This window comes from Cetorhinus maximus, chromosome 23 (assembly GCF_964194155.1).
Source record: "Cetorhinus maximus chromosome 23, sCetMax3.hap1.1, whole genome shotgun sequence".
In the NCBI taxonomy this organism is placed as follows: Eukaryota; Metazoa; Chordata; class Chondrichthyes; order Lamniformes; family Cetorhinidae; genus Cetorhinus; species Cetorhinus maximus.
The window spans coordinates 52,762,986-52,783,876 of NC_135901.1; the positions used below are offsets into that span (position 1 = coordinate 52,762,986).

The 20,891-nt window shown below is 44.1% G+C and overlaps 2 non-coding genes and 1 pseudogene across 2 annotated transcripts; 2 read left to right on the top strand and 1 right to left on the bottom strand.

Annotated features, from left to right (window-relative positions):
- The window catches only part of LOC144698558 (uncharacterized), a 65,012-nt pseudogene that overhangs the window by 14,037 nt on the left and 30,084 nt on the right, over positions 1-20,891 (top strand).
- trnan-guu (transfer RNA asparagine (anticodon GUU)) lies at positions 2,673-2,746 on the bottom strand. Its single transcript has one exon. It is a non-coding gene; the product is annotated as a tRNA-Asn (tRNA).
- Positions 12,123-12,195, top strand: trnav-uac (transfer RNA valine (anticodon UAC)). Its single transcript has one exon. It is a non-coding gene; the product is annotated as a tRNA-Val (tRNA).

Here is a 20,891-nt window from a genome sequence, read left to right on the forward strand (position 1 = left end):
AAGTTTGTGATGGTAAAAATGTGTTCACCTCCTCGGGAAACTGAACCACATTGACACACACAGAGGAACACACACAGGGATATACACCGAGACTGACAGAGGGCAAGGGTTTGACCCTAAGGAGAGACAAACGCCCAGAAAGCAAGCATGACACTAAGTTTTGCTCCATTTCCACTGCAGGTTTCGTTAACGAACAGAAATAGGAAAATGCCCGCTTGTTTTGTTGGATTTTATTCAATGTAGCCGATAATTAACTCTGTAGACACAGAGTTAAAAACAGGAATAATGAGAAGCAGGAAACCCCAATGGATTTGGACTCCATCGCCTAAACCACTCGGCTACGATGACTGCCCCTATGCACAGGGTAATTTTGTTGGTATAAAATTATAGGCGGCCACAGCAGAGAGGGAGGACATTCGGCTCATCGTGTCCGTGCCAGCTCATGGAAGAGGAATTCAGTTCATTCAATAATCCCGCCTTTTCTCTGCAGCCATTTATATGTTCATTGTCTCTCCTCAGTATTACTGTTAAAGTGAAATACGGCATATACCTGCTTTAACTGTGAGCTGGCACTTTTTCGACCAATAGGGCAATTTTAGCAGCAGTGGGATTTGAAACCACGCCTCAATAAAGAATGAGATCTTAAACCATTGAAAATCACTACAGCTGCGCTATCAAGCTCACGATACTACTCTACTTCAACTTGACTGGATCTGGACTCCAACGCCTGAACCACTCGGCCACGATGATTGGTCCTATGGATAAGTTAGTGTTGATCGTATAAAATTATAGATGTCTACAGCAGAGGAGGAGGAAATTCGGCCCAGTCTGGCCCTGCCAGATTATGGAAGAGGAATTTAGCTAATTCAACAACCCCACATTTTCTCCACAGCCATTTATATTTTTATTGTGTCTCCTCGTTCTTCCTGTTAAAGTGAAACACCGCACAAACCTGTTTTAACTGGTGAGCTGGCACCTTTTCGACCAATAGGACAATTTAGCAGCAGTGCGATTAGGAACCACGCCTCAATAAAGAGTGAAACCTTAAACCAGCACCTACAACAACTCAGCTGAATTACCGAGCTCAGGATGCTACTGCCCATTGCTTTTTCTGATATTGCTCCTGAAATAGAACAGAATCAAAGCAGCAACAATACGTCATAAGGCCCCACAAGCCTCCTCCGTCACTTTATAAGATCATAGTAGATCCCCAACCTCAACTCCAATTTCCCTCCCGATCCCGATCGCCCTTCATTCCCTTAGAGTCCAAAAATCAGGAGAATTTTTGGACGTTTTCTCTTCCATTGATCCGAGAGTTCTGTGGACACCTGGTTGAAATCAGCAATAATAAGAAGCACAGTCAGTAAGATTGGAACTTTCCTGGGGAAACCCCAGTGGATTTTAAAAGCATCCTTTTCACCACTCAGTGAAGAGTGACACCTTCAACCACCTATAGCCAATCTGCCGAACTCAGGCTATTAGTGCCCATCACCTTGGCTGGTATTGCTACTCAAACAGAACAGGAGCAAAGCAGCAGAAATACTTCATAAGGCCCCACAAGCCTCCTCCGTCACTTAATAAGATCATGACGAATCTCCAGCCTCAATAACAATTTCCCACCCGATCCCGATAGCCCTTCATTCCCTTAGAGTCCAAAAATCAGGAGAATTTTTGGATGTTTTTTGTTCCATTGATCCGGGAGTTCTGTGGACACCTGGTTGAAATCAACAATAATAAGAAGAACATTCGGTAAGGTTTGAATTTACCTGCGGAGACTCCAATGGGTTTTAGAACCATCCATTTAACCATTCGGCTACGGAGATTGACCATTGATCCAATGCTTTTCACTCATTCATTAATAACGCCATTCACAGATTCGGCTTCTCAGCTGCACCTCCTTCCAAACATTGTGATCCATTTTCCTCAGGATTTGTTTCTGGATTTAATGTTTAGCTGCTTTGTGACCTCATTTTGAAATCAGAATCGCTTCAATATCCAACACAATTTGAGTTGCAAACCTGACGGACAAACAATGGAATAATGGCACTCGGTAACACAAATCCCATGATGCTCATTTTCAGATTCACAACAGTTAACTTTTCAATAAAGTGAAGGGAATTTACAGTGAAACGATTTAGAAAGAGTGTGTGACTTTTATTTGTGACTCACTAACTTGGGTATTGTGTAAATGCTGCCCGGAGGTTTTGTGACCGGGATATAATCTACCCGCATTTTCCTGAGCCTGTGCTCGGTGTATTGGGAGGTTTGGCTTTGGTTGGAGTAACTTGTGTCCCAGAGATGAGCAGTAACCCGCTGATTGAAGCTCCAGTTGCCGCTTTCTGCGGAGAGTCCGGGGCCGGAATATTGCTGCTTTTCTGCTTTTCCCCATCTCACTCACTGTGGAGCTGAGGAAGAGAGAATAATTGATGGGTTTGTTTCAATCCAATAACTTCATAAATTTCCAATGGGCTAGATATCGGTACATGGTCAGTCTAATTGTTTTCTCATTATATTTGAAATTAATATTCGACAAAAGCCAATTACCTGGGAGCTCACTGGATAACAGTGGAACTGGCAACAATTTGGGGATTTTCCGTTTCAGCGCAAGAACCCAATGACAACCCGGAATTGTATGATAATCAATGCTGATGGGGAGAAAATAGCGACAGCTTCGCCGCTGAGTGGTCTCGAACCACCAACCTTTCGGTTAACAGCCGAACGCGCTGACCAATTGCGCCACAGAGGCTGATGAAGACTTAAACCAGTGAGTTCGATCTTCAGATTGCTGCTACCGGAATGACAATTGTCTCTATCAGTTTTACTCTTCCAAAATAAAGGGTGAGACATTCATTGTGGATACATGGAAACAGTCTGATCCCACCCACTGCAGACACATCCATGTCACCGGGAACCAGCTCTCCTACAACTGGTGCCGTCTCCCTTCGAGCCTTTCGCTGTCTTGACTGTTACCAAGTATTCTGATTGTCCTGAAGCTGATATTAGGTTTGAATTCCTGATGTGCAGTAACGAGAATCCTTTCAATGTCTCAGATCAGTTAATTTCACTGATAACACCAGAGTCAATGTTCCAGCGTCTTAAAGAAGGGAAAGGTGCCTTGACTGTCTCTGGTCAGTCGAACAGTTCACCCTTCATTCTCCTCTGATTCCGGTTCCCAAAGAGTTTCTAAAGATTCACAAAGCTGGAGACTGGGTTTTCTGTTTTGGTTCCTTCTCCATTTTCCCACCTGCCAACTGACAATATTTTCCACAATCTCATCTGAATCCCCCACCTTGCATCATGTCCAGAGATGAGGAAATTCAGTTTTGTGAAGAGATTATAGAGACTGGGATTGTTCTCTTTAGAGCAAAGAAGTTTAAGTGGAGATTTTATGGAGCTGTTCAAAATGATGTGGGTGGGGGCAGTGGGGACGGGCGGCTTGATGGTGCAAATAGGGAGAAACTGTTTCCACTGACGGGGGTCAGTAACCACAGGACTGGGATTTAAAGATAGTTAAGGAAAGACAGACTTGCATTTATACAGTGCTTTTCCTGACCAGTGGATGTCTGAAGCCACTTTCAAGCCAATTAAGCACTGAAGTAAAAACAGAAAATACTGGAGAAACTCAGCAGGTTTTGCTTTCCACAGACGCTGTCAGAACTGCTGAGTTCTACCTGCATTTAATGTTTTTATTCCAAATTTCCAGTATTTTGCTTTTATTGAAGGAGAGTCATTGTTTTCATGCAGGGAGCACGGCAGTCAATCACTGCTCAACAAACACACAAAGCCAAGGACTTGACAATGCGCAGAGCTTATAATCTTGGTTGAAGGATAAACAGTGACCAGGACACATGACTGCATCCTGCTGTCTTCAACAAACTTCAATCTGCAAGTTTTGATGATGGTTCTGGCCAATTTCGAACGGGGCAACTCTTCACATATGAGATAAACATGATAACCACTGCCCTGCAGAAACAGGAGACGGGAGAAAAGCTCAATGGGCCTCACTAAAATGTTAAGCGGTGACGTCATGCAGCAACACTTTGAGTCTTTAGTTTGAAGAAATGGAATTCGGCTGTTCTCCTTGGGAATGCTGGAGACAGACTGATCCAATAATGTCATCATCAAAAGGCACAACTCTACAAGGGGCCCATATTATCGATGTCAGATTTCCACAAAGAGCTTTCGACTTAATCTCAATTTCTTCGTCTCTTTCCATAACTATGGTTTTTTTCTCCCTTTCAAATCATTGTCCAATTCCCTTTTGAAAACTCTGAGTTAAGATAAACAATATTGAAAGAGGTGCAGGAGCTGCTGCCGTGTCCATGTGCAGTGTGTGAAAATTAACAAAGTTTCCCTGACTCATTGAGATGAAGGGTTGGATTCTGAATTCTTTTACAATTATTCTGAATTCTTTTACAACTATTCAAATTTTAAAAATAGTTGATTTAAAATCGTATTTTCAGAAAACAAATGTCTATTCTGACCAATCATCTCCTCATTTTCCTCAGTCGATACCTTTTACCAACATTTCATTGAGCAAACACGCACAGTCACCACAGGGAAAAAAACACATCATTTGAAACATTGAAATAGTGAAACATTGAAATTATGAAGTTAATAGTGGAGATGATTTCTGTATGTTACAAAGTGCAGGATGATCTGATTAACTGGCAGAGTTGGTTCGAGTTTCCCAATGACCTATTCCTGCTCCTTTGCTTCTGTTCTATTTCGATGATAATACCAGTGAAGGAAATTAGGAACAGCCCTACACAACGTGGTAGTGTGGCCGAGCGGTTTGAGGCGCTGGGTTAAGGCTCCAGTCTCGACAGAGGCGAATTCCACCACTGCCAAACGTTCAGGTGATCTACCTTTTGGGATCAGCCCCATTTGGACCAACAGATCCCAGCTCACATTAAGCCCAGCGGAGTGTGCGGTGTTTTATTTTGATCGGAAGAACGAGGAGAGACAACATAAATATCAGTTGCTGTGGAGAAAAGGCGGGGTGCGGTATTGCAGTCGTTGAGTTGATCTTCCAGAGGGTCGGCATGTGAACGACATGCTGAATGACTGTCTGATGTAGCCGTCTATGATTTTATACAAAAATCATTAATGCAAATCTGGGGCTTGGATTCGTGACTGAGTGGTTCAGGCGACGGGTTTTGAATGCATTGGGATCTCCACAGGTAGGCTGGAATCCTGCCAATTACGCTTCTTATTATTCCTGAATTTTACAGTGTACCTGCACAATTAATTGTCCGAATAAGTTGAATAAAAATCATCTAAAACCTGCAGCGTTCTCTAATTTCTATTTGTCTGCAAACATTCCCAAAAGTTGCAGCGAGAAATGGAACAAAAACGGAACCAGGTTGGTGTCAGGCTTGATTTCTGGGTGTTTGTCTCTCCTTCGAGAAAATCCCTTGCCCTTTGTCACTCTCGGTGTATATGTTTGTGTTTGTTCGTCTGTGTGTGTCAATGTGGTTCAGTTCCCCAAGGGCATGAACATATTTTTACCATCACAAACTTTATTCACATTAGTTTCAAATGTCACAGAGAAAAATATCAGGATGGAAGATGCAGGAGGAGTTTGCAATGTTTGGAAGGAAGTGCAGCTAAAAAGTGGAAGACTCAGGGAGAGGTTTTCTTCCCACTTAACACAAGATATGGAACCAGATCTGGGAGGTATTTGTGTCGGTGTAAACAGTAAAGCCTCCCTTATTTCCGCTATATTTTGCCTTGCACCAACATCTCTCTGGTTAAGGCTTTGCCACCTATCACAGCCCTTCTCTCATTCCCTATCTTCACCTCAATATTTGTTCTCGACCTGTTGCACGGATTTCCAGCTCTGAGGCAGAACTCCAGCTCTCACTCCACTGATTCTGGCAGAGATGAGCGTCTTCTGTTTTTCATCAAGAAACAACTCAGACTCATTGTAACAGTTTGCACGAGGTCAGTAAATCTGCATTCCCTGACCGGGAATTAAACCTGAACCACAGCAGTGAAAGCACTGAATCCTGACCACTAGACCACCAAGAAAGCTGCTCACAAGCCTCACAACGTGCCTTATCTATGCTACCTGGGCCTTTTATTTTTGTTTCAGACCTCTTTCACCAGAGACACGTTTCATAAGAACATTAGAAATAGGAGCAGGAGTCGGCCATTCGGCCCCTCAAGCCTGCCCCGCTATTCAATAAGATCATGGCTACTCTGCCCCAGGCCTCAACTCCTCTTTCCTGCCAGCTCCTCATAGCCCTCAATCCCCGATATTTCAAAAATATATCTACTTCCTCTTTAAATACTCTCAGTGAGATACCCTCCACAACTCTCTTGGGTAGAGAATTCCAAACATTCACTACCCTCTGGGAGATGAAATTTCTTCGCATCTCAGTTTTAAATGAGTGCCCCTGATTCTGTAACTTTGTCCTCTAGTTGGAAGTTCCCCCATTAGTGGAAACATCTTCTCAACATCCACTCTGTCAACCTCCTCAGAATCTTGCACGTTTCAATAAGATCACCCCTCAGTCTTCTTCACTCTAACGAATAAAGTCTTCATCTGCTTCACAGTTCTTGATTAGTCAACCCCTTCATCCCAGGAATCAGCCTGGTGAATCTCTGTTGAACTGCCTGCAATGCCAATACATGCTCCCTTAAATCTGGGGACCAAAACTGTACACAGGACTCCAGATGCGGCCTCACCAACACCCTGTACAGCTGTAATAAGACTTCCCGATTTTTAAACTCCAACCACGAGCAAAACAGGCCAAAATTCCATTTGCCTTCTTCATTACTTGCTGCACCTGCATGCCAAGTTTTTATGTTTCATGCATAGGAACACCCAGATCCCTCTGTGCTGCACTTTTTTGGAGTCTCCCTCCAGTTAAATAATATTCTGCCTTTCAATTCTTCCTAGCAATGTGTATGACCTCAAACTTTCCTACATTAAACTCCATCTGCCAACTTTTGCCCACTCACTCAACCTATCTATACCCCCTTGAAGATTCTTCAAGCCCTCATCACAACCTGACCTCCCACCTATTTTTGTATCGTCAGAAAATGTGGATACATTACACTCTGTCCCCTCCTCCATGTCATTAGTATAAATAGTAAATAATTGAGTCCCTGAGACTGATCCTCATGGCACTCCACTCGTTACGTCTTTCTAATCTGAAAATACCCGGCTCTCTGCCTTCTGTGTGTGAAATTGGGTTCTTCACATTGCAGGGTTTGTGTAGGGTAAAAGGGATCACGGTCTCTCACACACGGAAAGTTTCCCCGCTACATTGCAGGGTTTGTGTTGGGTAACAGGGATCACGGTCTCTCACACACGGAAAGTTTCCCCGCTACATTGCAGGGTTTGTGTAGGGTAATAGGGATCACGGTCTCTCACACACGGAAAGTTTCCCAGCTCGAAAAGGGGTAGAAGCATTAACAGAATTCAGTGTGAGGAAAGATTGCATCGTTCCCGTTTATTGTTAAATAGTAACTGGATGCAACATTTCAAAACCATGTGACGTTTATACTTCTCCAGGTTTTGAGTAATATTCTGAAAAATGCATGGCTCGGAAAAAACAGAGAAAGATGTGGATGGAGTTGTTGCAAGATCGTTCGTACATGTGTGAGGTGTTGAATGAGCTGCTGATGTGCTGTGTCATCTGATGATTCTAATGTTAGATCAATTTCTCTGCCGCAGGGCTAAGGTTTTCAGCCGAATTGTACTTCCATAAAAAAAGGTTCGGAACTGTTGTAAGACAGCACAGTTTATTATTCTAGGTCGTTCTGCAAGGAGCTGCGTGTAGTTTTTGTAGTCCAGTGATTATCACATTTGCTTTACATGGGGAAGATTCTCTGGTTCAAAACTCACTGCAAAGCAGTAGAACTGGCAACATTTGTGGAAACATTTCTTGCCGCCGTTGACAACCCAGATCTGTGTGACAATGAATGTTGATGGGAGGAAAAAACATTGGAAGCTTCGTCCCTGCGAACCACCAAACTTTCAGTTAGTCGAACACGCTGACCAATTGTGCTGTAGGGACTGATGCAACTTTCAGCGTTCTTTGCACAAGTGCAGCCGAGTCTCTTTGAACATCAGCACATCTTTCTCACCTTTTCAAACGTGTTCTGCTTTGTTGCTTTTTAAAAATTACTGCGACTGACTGAGTTACTTCAGACTTTGCTACATTTTTCTCCGTCTTACATCTTGTTGTCCAGTCACTTCTGATATATTATAAAAACAGAAATTCCTGGAAAAACTCAACAGGTCTCACAGACTCGGTGGAGAGGGAAACAGAGTTAACGTTTAGAGTCCGTGTGACTCTTCTTCAGAGATGAAGAGAAGTAGAAAGTGTTGGAATTTGTACTGTTTAAGCGGGGCGGGGAGGGGGCGGGGCGGGACAGGTAGAGCAGGTCATTCTGGATAGAAGGTCAGCGATACATGGGGGTTAAGGAGAGACTGACAAAGATGCCCTGGACACAAGACAAAGGGGATGTTAATGGTCGTGGTAAGGGCTGAAGAAGGTGCTGATAGTGGTATAAAGGTAAGAAAGCAGGATGGGTGAATAGCAGAACAAGGTTCAGCGCTCTGTTTAAAAACAACATGGAATGAGTAACAGATGGCCCTTTTGGAGGTGGGATGTGGGAGGGGGAGATAGTTGCGGAAAAAAAGATAGAAAAGGGGATAATAAAAGGGGGTGGGGTGAAATAATGTATAAATGAATGAAAAATAAGTCAATAAAATTCTTTTTTGTTAAGAGATTTTAAAAAGGGTGAAAATGGAGGAGAGAGTTCATGATCTGAAACTGCTGAACTCAATATTCAGTCTGGAAGGCTGTAAAGTGCCTAATCGGATGATGAGGTGCTGTTCCTCCAGTTTGCGTTGAGCTTCACTGGAACATTGCAGCAGGCCAAGGACAGACATGTGGGCATGAGAGCAGGGTGGAGTGTTGAAATGGCAAATGACAGGGAGGTCTGGGTCATGCTTGCGGACAGACTGAAGATGTTCCACAAAGCGGTCACCCGTCTGCGTTTGGTCTCTCCAATGCAGGGGAGACCACATTGGGAGCAGTGAATGAAATGGACCAAATTGGAGGTGCAAATGAAGAGATGCTTCACCTGAAAGGAGTGTTTGGGCCCTTGGAAGGTGAGGAGAGAGGCCCCTAAAGGGCCATCTGTCATTGCTCTATGTTGTTCTTTCAAAGAATGCTGACCCTTGTTCTGTATTCACACATTCTGCTTTCTTACCTTTATGCAACTAGCAGCACCATTTTTAGCCCTTACCGCTACCATTAACACTCCCTTTGTATTGTGCCCATAGTATCTTTGTCAATTCCTCCTGACCTCCCCACCTGCTCCACCCAACTCCCTCGTAAACAGTATAAAAACAGTGAACACTTCTGCTTCTCTTTAGCTCTAAAGAAGATCACACGGACACGAGACGTTCACTCTGTTTCTCTCTCCACAGATGCTGTCAGATGCTGAGTTTTTCCAGCATTTTCAGTTTTTATTTCAGATTTCCAGCATCCGCAGTACTTTAAATTAAAAGCAACATGCTTCAAAAAGCAAACTTTTTCTTCTTAAATATTTTTTCTGCGGTTTTTCAGCTTTCCACATAACTCGGTATTCTCAGCTAAAGATTAATCACAGGCTCTAGCAAAGGTTGAATTCTCAACCCCTGGTTCATAAAACCAGCATGCCAACCACTGTGCTATTGAGCCACTGGCTAACTATACAACACTGGAAAGTCGACCATATTCAATAGACCAAGGTAGATGTGAAGTCCCAGGTGGGTGACATTTGATAGACCTGGAAATCTCTGAGAGGGAGAGCAGGAAGTTAAAAGATGTGACATGAAAGCGGAAGAATTTAATGTGTGTCATTTACTTACAGTGATGAATTTCTGCCGTGCGTTGCCTTGTCAGTTTCACAGGAGCCGCAAGGATGAGGTTGGTGGCACCTGGTTAAAATGAGGAATAATGAGAACTGTAGTCAGCAGGATTCAAGCCTACAGGGGGAGGCCCCAATGGATTTCAAATGCATCACTTTAGACATTGAGTTATGACCAACAGCTGCTCCAGAGCTCAAATGTGTTCTTATCAAATCAGAGATGGCTACAAAATAAGTCAATTGGCCCATCGTGTCTGTGCTGGCTCTCTGGAAGAGCAGCTCAACCAATTCCACACACCCGCCTTTCCCCCCACAACAATTTATATTTGTATTGCCTCTCCGTGTTTTTCCAAACAAAATAAAGGACCACAACCCACCCTATATTAAACTAGAATCTCCTCTTCAAAACAAAAACAGAATTACCTGGAAAAACTCAGCAGGTCTGGCAGCATCGGTGAAGAAGAAAAGAGTTGACGTTTCGAGTCCAACATGACCCTTCAACAGAACTGAAGTATAGTTAGGAGAGAGGTGAAATAGAAGCTGGTTTAAGGTGGGGGGCGGGGGGAGCGAGAAGTTGAGGGTGGGGTGGTTGTGGGGACAAGCAAGCAGTGATAGGAGCAGATAATCAAAAGATGTCACAGACAAAAGGATCAAAGAGGTGTTGAAGGTGGTGATATTATCTAAGAAAAGTGCTAATTAAGAATGGATGGCAGGACACTCAAGGTACAGCTCTAGTGGGGATGGGGTGGAAAGACTAACAAGGTATTAGTTGCAGATTTAAAAATAATGGAAATAGGTGGGAAAAGAAGAATCTATATAAATTATTGAAAAAAAAGGGAGGGGGAAGAAACGGGGTGGGGGTGGGGATGGGGCGAGGGGGAGTTTAAGATCTAAAGTTGTTGAATTCAATATTCAGCCCGGAAGGCTGTAAAGTGCCTAGTCAGAAGATGAGGTGCTGTTCCTCCAGTTTGCGTTGGGCTTCACTGGAACAATGCAGCAAGCCAAGGACAGACATGTGGGCAAGAGAGCAGGGTGGAGTGTTAAAATGGAAAGCGACAGGGAGGTTTGGGTCTTTCTTGCGGACAGACCGCAGGTGTTCTGCAAAGCGGTCGCCCAGTTTGCGTTTGGTCTCTCCAATGTAGAGGAGACCGCATTGGGAGCAACGAATGCAGTAGACTAAGTTAGGGGAAATGCAAGTGAAATGCTGCTTCACTTGAAAGGAGTGTTTGGGCCCTTGGACGGTGAGGAGAGAGGAAGTGAAGGGGCAGGTGTTGCATCTTCTGCGTGGGCATGGGAAGGTGCCATAGGTGGGGGTTGAGGAGTAGGGGGTGATGGAGGAGTGGACCAGGGTGTCCCGGAGGGAACGATCCCTACGGAATGCCGCCAGGGGGGGTGAAGGGAAGATGTGTTTGGTGGTGGCATCATGCTGGAGTTGGCGGAAATGGCGGAGGATGATCCTTTGCCTCCCTCTGGATTCTTACCTTCTCTTGATCTTTTCATTGAGAACTGTCGGCGTGACATTAGCCGTCTCAATTTCTCTGCTCCTCTCACCCATTCTAATCTGTCTCTCTCTGAACTTACTGCACTCCCCCACCCTCAAATTCTCTCTCCCCCCGCCCCCCACCTTAAACCAGCTTATATTTCACCTCTCTCCTAACTATACTTCAGTTCTGTTGAAGGGTCATGTTGGACTCGAAACGTCAAATCTTTTCTGCTCCACCGATGCTGCCAGACCTACTGAGTTTTTCCAGGTAATTCTGTTTTTGTTTTGGATTTCCAGCATCCGCAGTAGCTTTTTGTTAGAATCTCCTCTTGTTCTCCAAAACGGAATTCCTAAAGTGCCCGAAAGTGGGGATGTGACTTAAACTACGGCAGCGCTGGGATTCGGATCCACTCCTAAGAAACCCAAATCCAAATCTTCATGTCACTGGGTCAGGGAAACTGTGCATGGATTCTGCAGAAACTCCTTCTTCAAAAGTGAATTAGACAGTTACTTGAAATAGAGAAATTGAGGCTTATGGAAAGAGAGAAGAAAATATGGACTAATTGATTGTTCTTTAAAAAAGAAGCTGCGATGATCTAATGACTTTCCAACATGCTGTGCCATTTGATGATGACATTGTTGATCAGTCTGTCTCCAGCATTCCTAATGAGAACAGCCGAATTCCATTTCTTCAAAACAAGGGCCCAAAGTGCTGCTGTGGAACTGCATTGTAGTCAGGTGTACTAGACTTCTTGCGCGTCGAGTTTCTGTAGTGTAGTGGTTATCACGTTCGCCTTACACGCGAAAGGTCCCCGGTTCAAAACCGGGCAGAAACATTATTGAAACTTGTTCAATTAGGCGAAAAGGAAAGTTGCTTCGCTCCTGCTTGTTGTTGAATATGAGCTGAATGCAGAATCTCACAGCCGGATTGCACTTGCTCTTCGTCTTTTCACAAAGTGAACATTCAGCAAAATGAGGATATCCTTCAGCTGGCAGCGGGTGAGTGGAGAATATTCAAAATGAATGTTCAATAAAAAACATATCTGTTGGAACTCGCCGGGTCACAGGAGAGTTGGCGATTTCTGCCCGTTTTTGTCACTTAAGGACCCAATGACAACCCGGGTCTGTGTGACAATGAATGCTGCTCCAGCTAACAGCAATCGCTGTTGGCATTGGCTGAAGAAGTCGTTTGTGTTCGACATAAACTTGTCATTTTGTGGGAGAAAAGTGTCTATGGTGAAAGCGATGTGAAATGAAAATAAAAGGCAGAGATAGCATGGATAAGTCGGGCTGTGAAGTTGCAAGCCTGGGGGTCTACTGGTTAGGATTTGGCGCTTATAAATGTCATGCGAATTATTAAAATAAATGTGCATTACTTCCTGATTGAAACTGAAAACGTATATCAGCTCCGCCTGAATCAGTGGAGTGAGAGCTGGATTTTTGCATCAGAGCTGGAAATGTCACCCGTGCAACAGGCCACGAACAAATACAGAGGTGAAGATAGGAAATGAGAGAAGGGCTGTGATAGGCTGCAAATCACTGACTATCGAGATGGTGGTGCAAAGGAAAATGTGGAGGTAATAGGGGAGATTTCACTGTTTACACCGGTACAAATATCCCTCATATCTGGTTCTGAATTTCGTGCCAAATGGTAAAAAAATTCTCCCTGAATTTGCTCAGCCCCATGACGTAAAAGGAGCTGAACACAAGGGAAGAAGGTGGATTTTGCTGGAATGGGTTGTAAGATGACAGAATGACTGTGAATGCAGCAGCAGTGGGGATGGAAATGAAACAATTATAGAAAGTTACAGTACAGAAACAGGCCTTACGGCCCATCGTGCTGCTTTGAAAGAGCAGTTGTGATTGGTTGATCAGGAGTGATATTTGTCCCGGTTTGAGCAACAGGAAGAAAAATCTGTCCCATTCCCACCCACATTTTGCACACTCATCCCTTTAGTCAGTTTCTCTCTCAGGCCTTGAAACCTATCACAGTCCTTCCCTTTTGTCCTGTCACTCCCCTCTCTCCGTCTCTGGATTTGTTTTCCACCTGTAACATCTCTGACTTTTCCAGCTCTGGTGAAAGATCATCCAGCTGGAAGATTAACTCTCTTTCTCACTCCACAGACGCTGCCAGATCTAGTTTCTTTTAATAAGGAATTCCTATTCACTGTGACAGTTCACACAGCGGGAAAGAAAAGGTTTTCTCCGTACGGGAATTAAACCTAGGCTGCGTCGGCGAAAGCATCAAATGCTCAGAATTAAATACTCTGACTTCCAGTGAAGCCGAGAACAGTTTTCATTCATAAACCAGCGGCTGTGATATTAACAAAGCGGGATAGAGAAAGACTCAGTTTGAGCGGTGATACTGCCGGAGGAATGGAGACCTGGGGGTCACCCATGAAAGCAACAATGTTTAAGAAGAGAATTTCACTGATCCCAGGTCGCGAACCCAACAGACCTGGCATTAAGAGCCTCAGACGCCGTCGACTGAACTCGCCAGGCATGTAAGAAGAGCGAAGTATTGCACGTCCCAACATCCATGGAGATCACTGCTGTTCCCGACCTCAAGCCTCAGCTTGTTCTGAATTTCAAATTGTAGAAGGTAATCGAGCGATAAAAGCCCCAAGGTTGCAATACATTCCTCTCAATCACCAATAACATCATTCACACCTTCCACTTCTTAGCTGTACCTCCTTCCAAACATTGCAAACCCCTCTTGAATCTTTCATTTTGATATTATTCTCTGTAAAATTTCAATATGAAGCTGCACAATCAATGTGAATAAAGTTTGTGATGGTGAAAATGTGTTCACCACTTCCGGGAAATGAACCACACTACATAGACAGAGGAACACACACAGACATATGCACCGAGAGTGACGGAGACCGAAGGGGAGACAAACACCCAGAAAACAAGGATGTCATCAACCTGGCCAATTATTTTTCCATTTCAGACTGCAAATTTAGTGAATGTTTGCAGATGAACGGAAAGTATAAAGCTGATAATTAATTCTGAAGGCAGTTTGCTAAAGTCAGGAGTGATTCGGGCTGTGTCACAGGAAGGGACGAATGACGATCAGGAGGAGGAGATTCAGCCCTTTGAACCTGTTCCGCCATTCAGCAAGATCATGGCTGATCTGATTGTGGCCTCGAGGCCGCTTTGCTGTCCTCTCCAAAAAATATTTGGAAAATAATGCCAGTTGGCAGGTGGGAATGTGGAGAAGGAACCAAAATAGAAATCTCAGTCTCCAGCTTTGTGAATCTTTAGAAACTCTTTGGGAACCGGAATCAGGGGAGAATGAAGAGTGAACTTTCAGACTGACCAGAGACAGTCAAGGCACCTTTCCCTTCTTTAAGATGCTGGAACATTGACTCTGATGTTATCAGTGAAATTAACTGATCTGAGACATTGAAAGGATTCTCGTTACTGCACATCAGGTATTCAAAACTAATATCAGCTTCGGGACAATCAGAATACTTGCTAACAGACAAGACAACGAAAGGCTCGAAGGGAGACGGCACCAGTTGTAGGAGAGCTGGTTCCCAGTGACATGGGTCTGCCTGCAATGGGTGGGATCAGACTGTTTCCATGTGTCCACAATGAATGTCCCACTCTTTAATTTGTAAGAGTAAAACTGATAGAGACAATTGTCATTCCGTTCGCAGGAATCTGAAGCTTTAACTCGCTGACACCCTGGCTTCAGATTTCATCGGTCCCTGTGGCACAATTGTTTAGCGCGTTCCGCTATTAACCTAAATTGTGGTGGTTCGAGACCACCCAGGAATGGAATTTTCACTGTTTTCTCCCTATCAGCATTAATTGCCACTCAGTTCCCGGTTATCATTGGGTACTTGAGCTGAATATGAAGACCCCCGAAACGTTTCTGACTCCACTGAGAAAACAATTAGACCTACCATACACCGATATCTAACCCATTGGAAATTTATGAAGTTATTGGATTCAAACAAACCCATCAATTATTCTCTCTTCCTCAGCTCCACTGTCAGTGACACAGGGAAAAGCAGCAAAGCAGCAATTATTCCGGCCCCGCTCTCTCCAGTCACCCGCTGCCGGCAGAAAGCAGCGACTGCAGCTTCAGTCAGCGGGTTGCTGCCCATCCGTGGGACACAAGATACTCCAACCCGGGCCAAACCTCCCAATACACCGAGCACAGGCTCAGGAAAACACAGGTAGATTGTATCCCGGTCACTAAACCTCCAGGTAGCATTTACAAAATACCCGAGTGAGAGAGTCACAAATAAAAGTCACACCAACTTTCTAAATGTTTTCACGGTAAAATTCCTCTATTTTATTGAAATGCTGACTGTGAATCTGAAAATGAGCACCATGGGATTTGTGTTACCAAGTGACTTGCTTTCCATTGTTTATCCGTCAGGTTTGCAATTGAATTTGTGTTGGACATTGAAGCGAATTTGATTTCAAAATGAGGACACAAAGCAGTTAAGTATTAAATCCAGAAACAAATCCTGAGGAAAATCGATCACAATGTTTGGAAGGAAGTGCAGCTAAGAAGTGGAAGATGTGAATGATGTTATTGGTGATTGAGAGGAATGCATTGCAACCTTGGGGCATTTGTAGGTCGATTATATTCCACACCTTAAAATTCAGAACAAGCTGAGGTATCGGGTGGAAAGCAGCAGGTTTATCCACGTGTGTTGGCATATGGAGCGACCTTCTATATTCCCGGCTAGCTCAGTCGGTAGAGCATGCGACTCTGGATCGTGGATTCGAGCCACACGCTGGGCGCTATAATGTCTTAAAAATCCAAATAAGATTCGTGCGGCTTGGAAACGTTCATTCTGTGTCTCTCACCAGCTGTGAAGTTTTTCCAGCATTTCTATCGTTCGCAGTAATTAGCTTTTATCGTTTTACTTTTGCTGCTTGCTGCTTGAAATAAAAAACACCAATTTCTGTGTCTCCTCTGAAACTTACAAAACAGACATTCACCATTGAAAGCAACTGACACACGTCAAATTCAATGCATGTCTTTCTGCTTCTATCTCTGCCTCGCCTCCAGCTCCCTCTGCCCGTCCGGCTCCCAAGTCAATTAGCCGCTTGATGCAGACACAGTCAAATAGTGGGAATGGATAAAATTCGTGGGTAAAGAGACACCTGGATCTTACCTTCCTGGTTCTCCCAGATACTGATTAAAGGAATGTGCCCAGTGCCGATTATCTCTCCCAGTTGTTCAGCTTTTTAATTGATTTTCACACTGGGTTTCAATGTGAAGAAAGCAGAGCTGTGATCAGCTTATATTGTTCAGCAGATGTACTGCAAGAAGGTACATAACAGGCTGATGATAACAGTGCTCTTTGGACGCGGTGAGCTCCAGTGAAGGATTGACACCATTAATCTGTCGCTCAATTAGTCTCGTGACAAATCCCGTGCTGGAAATGACAAGAAAACTCGCTGAATTTGCTCCGTGTTTTGGTTTCAAAAGAGCTGAATACGAGGTAAGAAAGGACATCTCGCTGGAGTGGGTTATAAAATGGCAGAATGATCTGTGCTGTTGGGAAACCTAAAATTATGGAAAATTACAGAAAGAGGCCATTCGGACGGGCGTGCTGCTTTCAAAGAGCAGCTATGATTGGTTGATCCACCAGGAGTGATATTTGTGTCAGTGCAAACGGCAGCCACAAAATTCGTACTTCTCCCACCCATATTTTGCCTCACACCAACATTTCTATATTCAGCGCTTTGCACCCCGATCTTCTCCTCCTCGTCCTTCATTCCCTTACCCCACTTGAACCAAGTGTGACGTTTTCCGGCTCGGAGGCGAAACTTAAACTCTCATTCCTCTGCTTCTGGTGGAGCTTTTAAACCTTTCCAATCAATGAAAAATCAACGCTCGTTCCAACAAATTCAATAACTCGACACTCCCTGACCCGGAAACGAACGCACGCTATGGTGGGGAGAGCGCTGAATTCTGACCACTCGACCACCAGGTAATATTTTTCGATTTGGTTTATCTACGCTGCTCTTGCCTATTGTTTTTCAGTTCAGATCTCTTTCACCACAAAATTGCCTGTTTAGGTTCAAGATAAACGACTTTGTCAGCCAATGAAAATATTGGTTGCTGTGAGCTGGAACATGAAATCGATAGTGAAGTGAAATAGCCCCACAAGCTGCACATGCGCAGCTTTCAATTTCCAAAACCCTCCACCCTATTCGCTGTTGGTCCAATGGAAGCGCCAATCCCGAGTCACTGGACATCAGGGAAACTACCAATAAGGCTTGAGATTTGGATTATGGAGGCAACTTTTGACATTTTTTTTTTCATTCCCGATCTCTTTCACAATTCTCTCCGGTAAATGGTCTGTTTAAGTTGAACACAAGCGACTTCTTCACCAATGAGAAGAACTATTGTCCCTGCTTCGCCTCCAGCTCCCTCTGTCCATCCAGCTCCCAGGTCAATCAGCAGCTTGATGCAGACACAGTCAGTTCGTGGGAATGGGTAAAACTCGAAGGTAAAGAGACACGAGGATCTCATCTTCCCGATTCTCCCATATACTGATTACAGGAATGTGCCCAGTGCCGATTATCCACAGTCACGCTCTCCTTCCAGTTGTTCAGCTTTGAAATTGATTTTCACATTGGATTTCAATGTGAAGAAAGCAGAGCTGTGATAAGCTTATATTGTTCAGCAGATGTACTGCAAGAAGGTACAAAACAGGTTGATGATAACAGTGCTCTTTGGACGCGGTGAGCTCCAGGGAAGGATTGGCACCATTAATGTGTCGCTCAATTAGTCTCGTGACAAATCTCGTGCTGGAAATGACAAGAAAACAAACTGAATTTGCTTCGTGTTTAGGTTCAAAAGAGCCGAATACAAGGTAAGAAATTACATCTCGCTCGAGTGGGTTTAAAATGGCAGAATGACCGGTGCTGGTGGGAAACATAAAATTATAGAAAGTTACAGCACAGAAAGAGGCCATTCGGCCGGGCTGCTTTCGGAAATGGAACAAACATTGAGCCAAGTTGGTGACATCCTTGCTTTCTGGTTGTGTCTCTCCTTAGGCCTTTGTCACTCTCGGTGTCTATTCCAGTGATTGTTTGATCCAAGTGTGATGTTTTCCAGCTCTGAGGGGGAACTCTCAGGAGGGCAGGAGGCAGAGAGTAGGGATAAGGGGGTCCTTCTCAGGATGGCGGCTGGTGACTAGTGGAGTTCCGCAGGGGTCAGTGTTGGGACCACAACTTTTCACTTTATACATTAATGATCTAGATGCAGGAACTGAGGGCATCCTGGCTAAGTTTGCAGATGATACAGAGATAGATGAAGGGACAGGTAGTATTGAGGAGGCGGGGAGGCTGCAGAAGGATTTGGACAGGTTAGGAGAATGGACAAAGAAGTGGCAGATGGAATACAACGTGGGGAAGTGTGAGGTCATGCACTTTGGTAGGGAGAATAGAGGCATAGACTATTCACTAAATGGGGAGAGAATTCAGAAATCTGGAGTACAAAGGGACTTGGGAGTCCTAGTCCAAGATTCTCTTAAGGTTAACTTGCAGGTTGAGTCGGTAGTAAGGAAGGCAAATGCAATGTTGGCATTTATTTTGGGGAGGACTAGAATATAAAAGCAGGAATGGGCTGCTAGGGCTTTATAAGGCTCTAGTCAGACCAAATTTAGAATATTGTGAGCAATTTTGGGCCCCGTATTTCAGGAAGGGTGTTCTGGCGCTGGAGAGAGTCCAGGGGAGGTTCATGAGAACGATCCCAGGAATGAAAGGCTTAACATATGAGGAACGTTTGAGGACTCTGGGTCTATACTCGATGGAGTTTAGAAGGATGAGGGGAATCTGATTGAAACTTACAGAATACTGAAAGGCATGGATAGAGTGGGTAAGATGTTTCCAATAGTAGGAGAGACTAGTACCCGAGGGCACAGCCTTAGAGTAAAGGGAAGACATTTTAGAACAGAGATGAGGAGAATCTTCTTTCGCCAGAGAGTGGTGAATCTATGGACAGGTCATTGAGTGTATTTAATGGCGTTGAGAAACTTATCAGCCATGATTGAATGGCAGAGCAGACTCGATGGGCCGAATGGCCTAATTTCTGTTCCTATGTTCTGTCACTTCTCTGATGGAGATTTTAAACTTCTCCAATCAATGAATAATTAACACTCGTTCCTACGAATTGATTAACTCTACACCCCCTGACCGGGAATCGAACCCAGCCCGCTTCGGTGAGAGCGCCGAATCCAGACCACTAGACAACCAGGGAAGCTATACCATTAGTTTTCGATTTGGCTTATCTACGCTGCTTTTGCCTTTTGCTTTTCAGTTCAGATCTCTTTCACTCCAAAACTGCCTGTTTCGTTTCAAGACAAACGACTTTGTCAGTCAATGAAAACAACGGATGCTCTGAGCTGGAACATGAAATCGACAGTAAGTTGAAATAGCCCCACAAGCTGCGCATGCGCAACTTTCAATTTCCAAAAACCTCCACCCTATTCGCTGTTGGTCCAATGGAAGCGCCGATCCCGAGTCACTGAACATCAGGGAAACTACCAATAAGACTTGAGATTTGGATGATGGAGGCAACTTTTGACATTTTTTTTTCATTCGGGATCTCCTCCAGGGACAATGTTCTCCGACCAAATGGTCTGTTTAAGCTGAACACAAGCGATTCCTTAACCATTGAGAAGAACCATTGCTGTTAGCTGGAACATGAAATCGATACTTTCCTCCTTTAAGACAGTTCTTAAAGCCTCCCCCTTTGACCGAGCTTTTAGTCATCTGACCGAATATGAGGCTCGGTGTCACACTTTGTTATATAATGATCCTGGGGAACGCCCTTGTGACGTTTCATTAGGTTAAAAGCGCTTTATAAATACAAGTTGTTATTGTTGTAGGATAGAAATGGAAAGGGCCAATCTCTTGTTTTATCTTTCACGCTGATGCTTTTCTCTGCGACATTTTAACATGAATTCACACAAGTAATGTGAATCAAGTTTGCGACATTAAAAACGTTTTCACCCCCTCAGGGAACTGGACCACAGTGACAATCACAGAGGAACAGACACAGAGAGATATGCACCGAGAGTGACAAAGGCCTAAGTAGAGACACAAACCCAGAAAGCAAGGGTATTATCAATTTGGCTCAGTATTTGTTCCATTTCCGAAAGCAAATTCCCTGAATGCTGACAAATGAATGGGAATCTGAAAATACGGACGTATTTGGATGGGTTTCCTTCTAATTAACTGATAATTAATTTGGTTAAAATCAAAAATGGTGCAATCTTTAGTCAGCAGGATTCCAACACTTGTGTTCATACTTACAACAAACGGAAATTATCGAACTGTCGCTCACACTCAAATAAACACGCTTGGATAATGCTCTTACCAGGTTTCAAACCGCAGCTCCATCACATGTGAAGCGAATATGACCCCACTCGCCTCTATAAACCCTGCGCTGTAAAGATCCCAATGGAGCTGTCTGGAATGTTAAACGGTGACGTCATGCAGCAGCACTTTGGGTCTTTGTTTTGAAGAAATGGAATTCGGCTGTTCT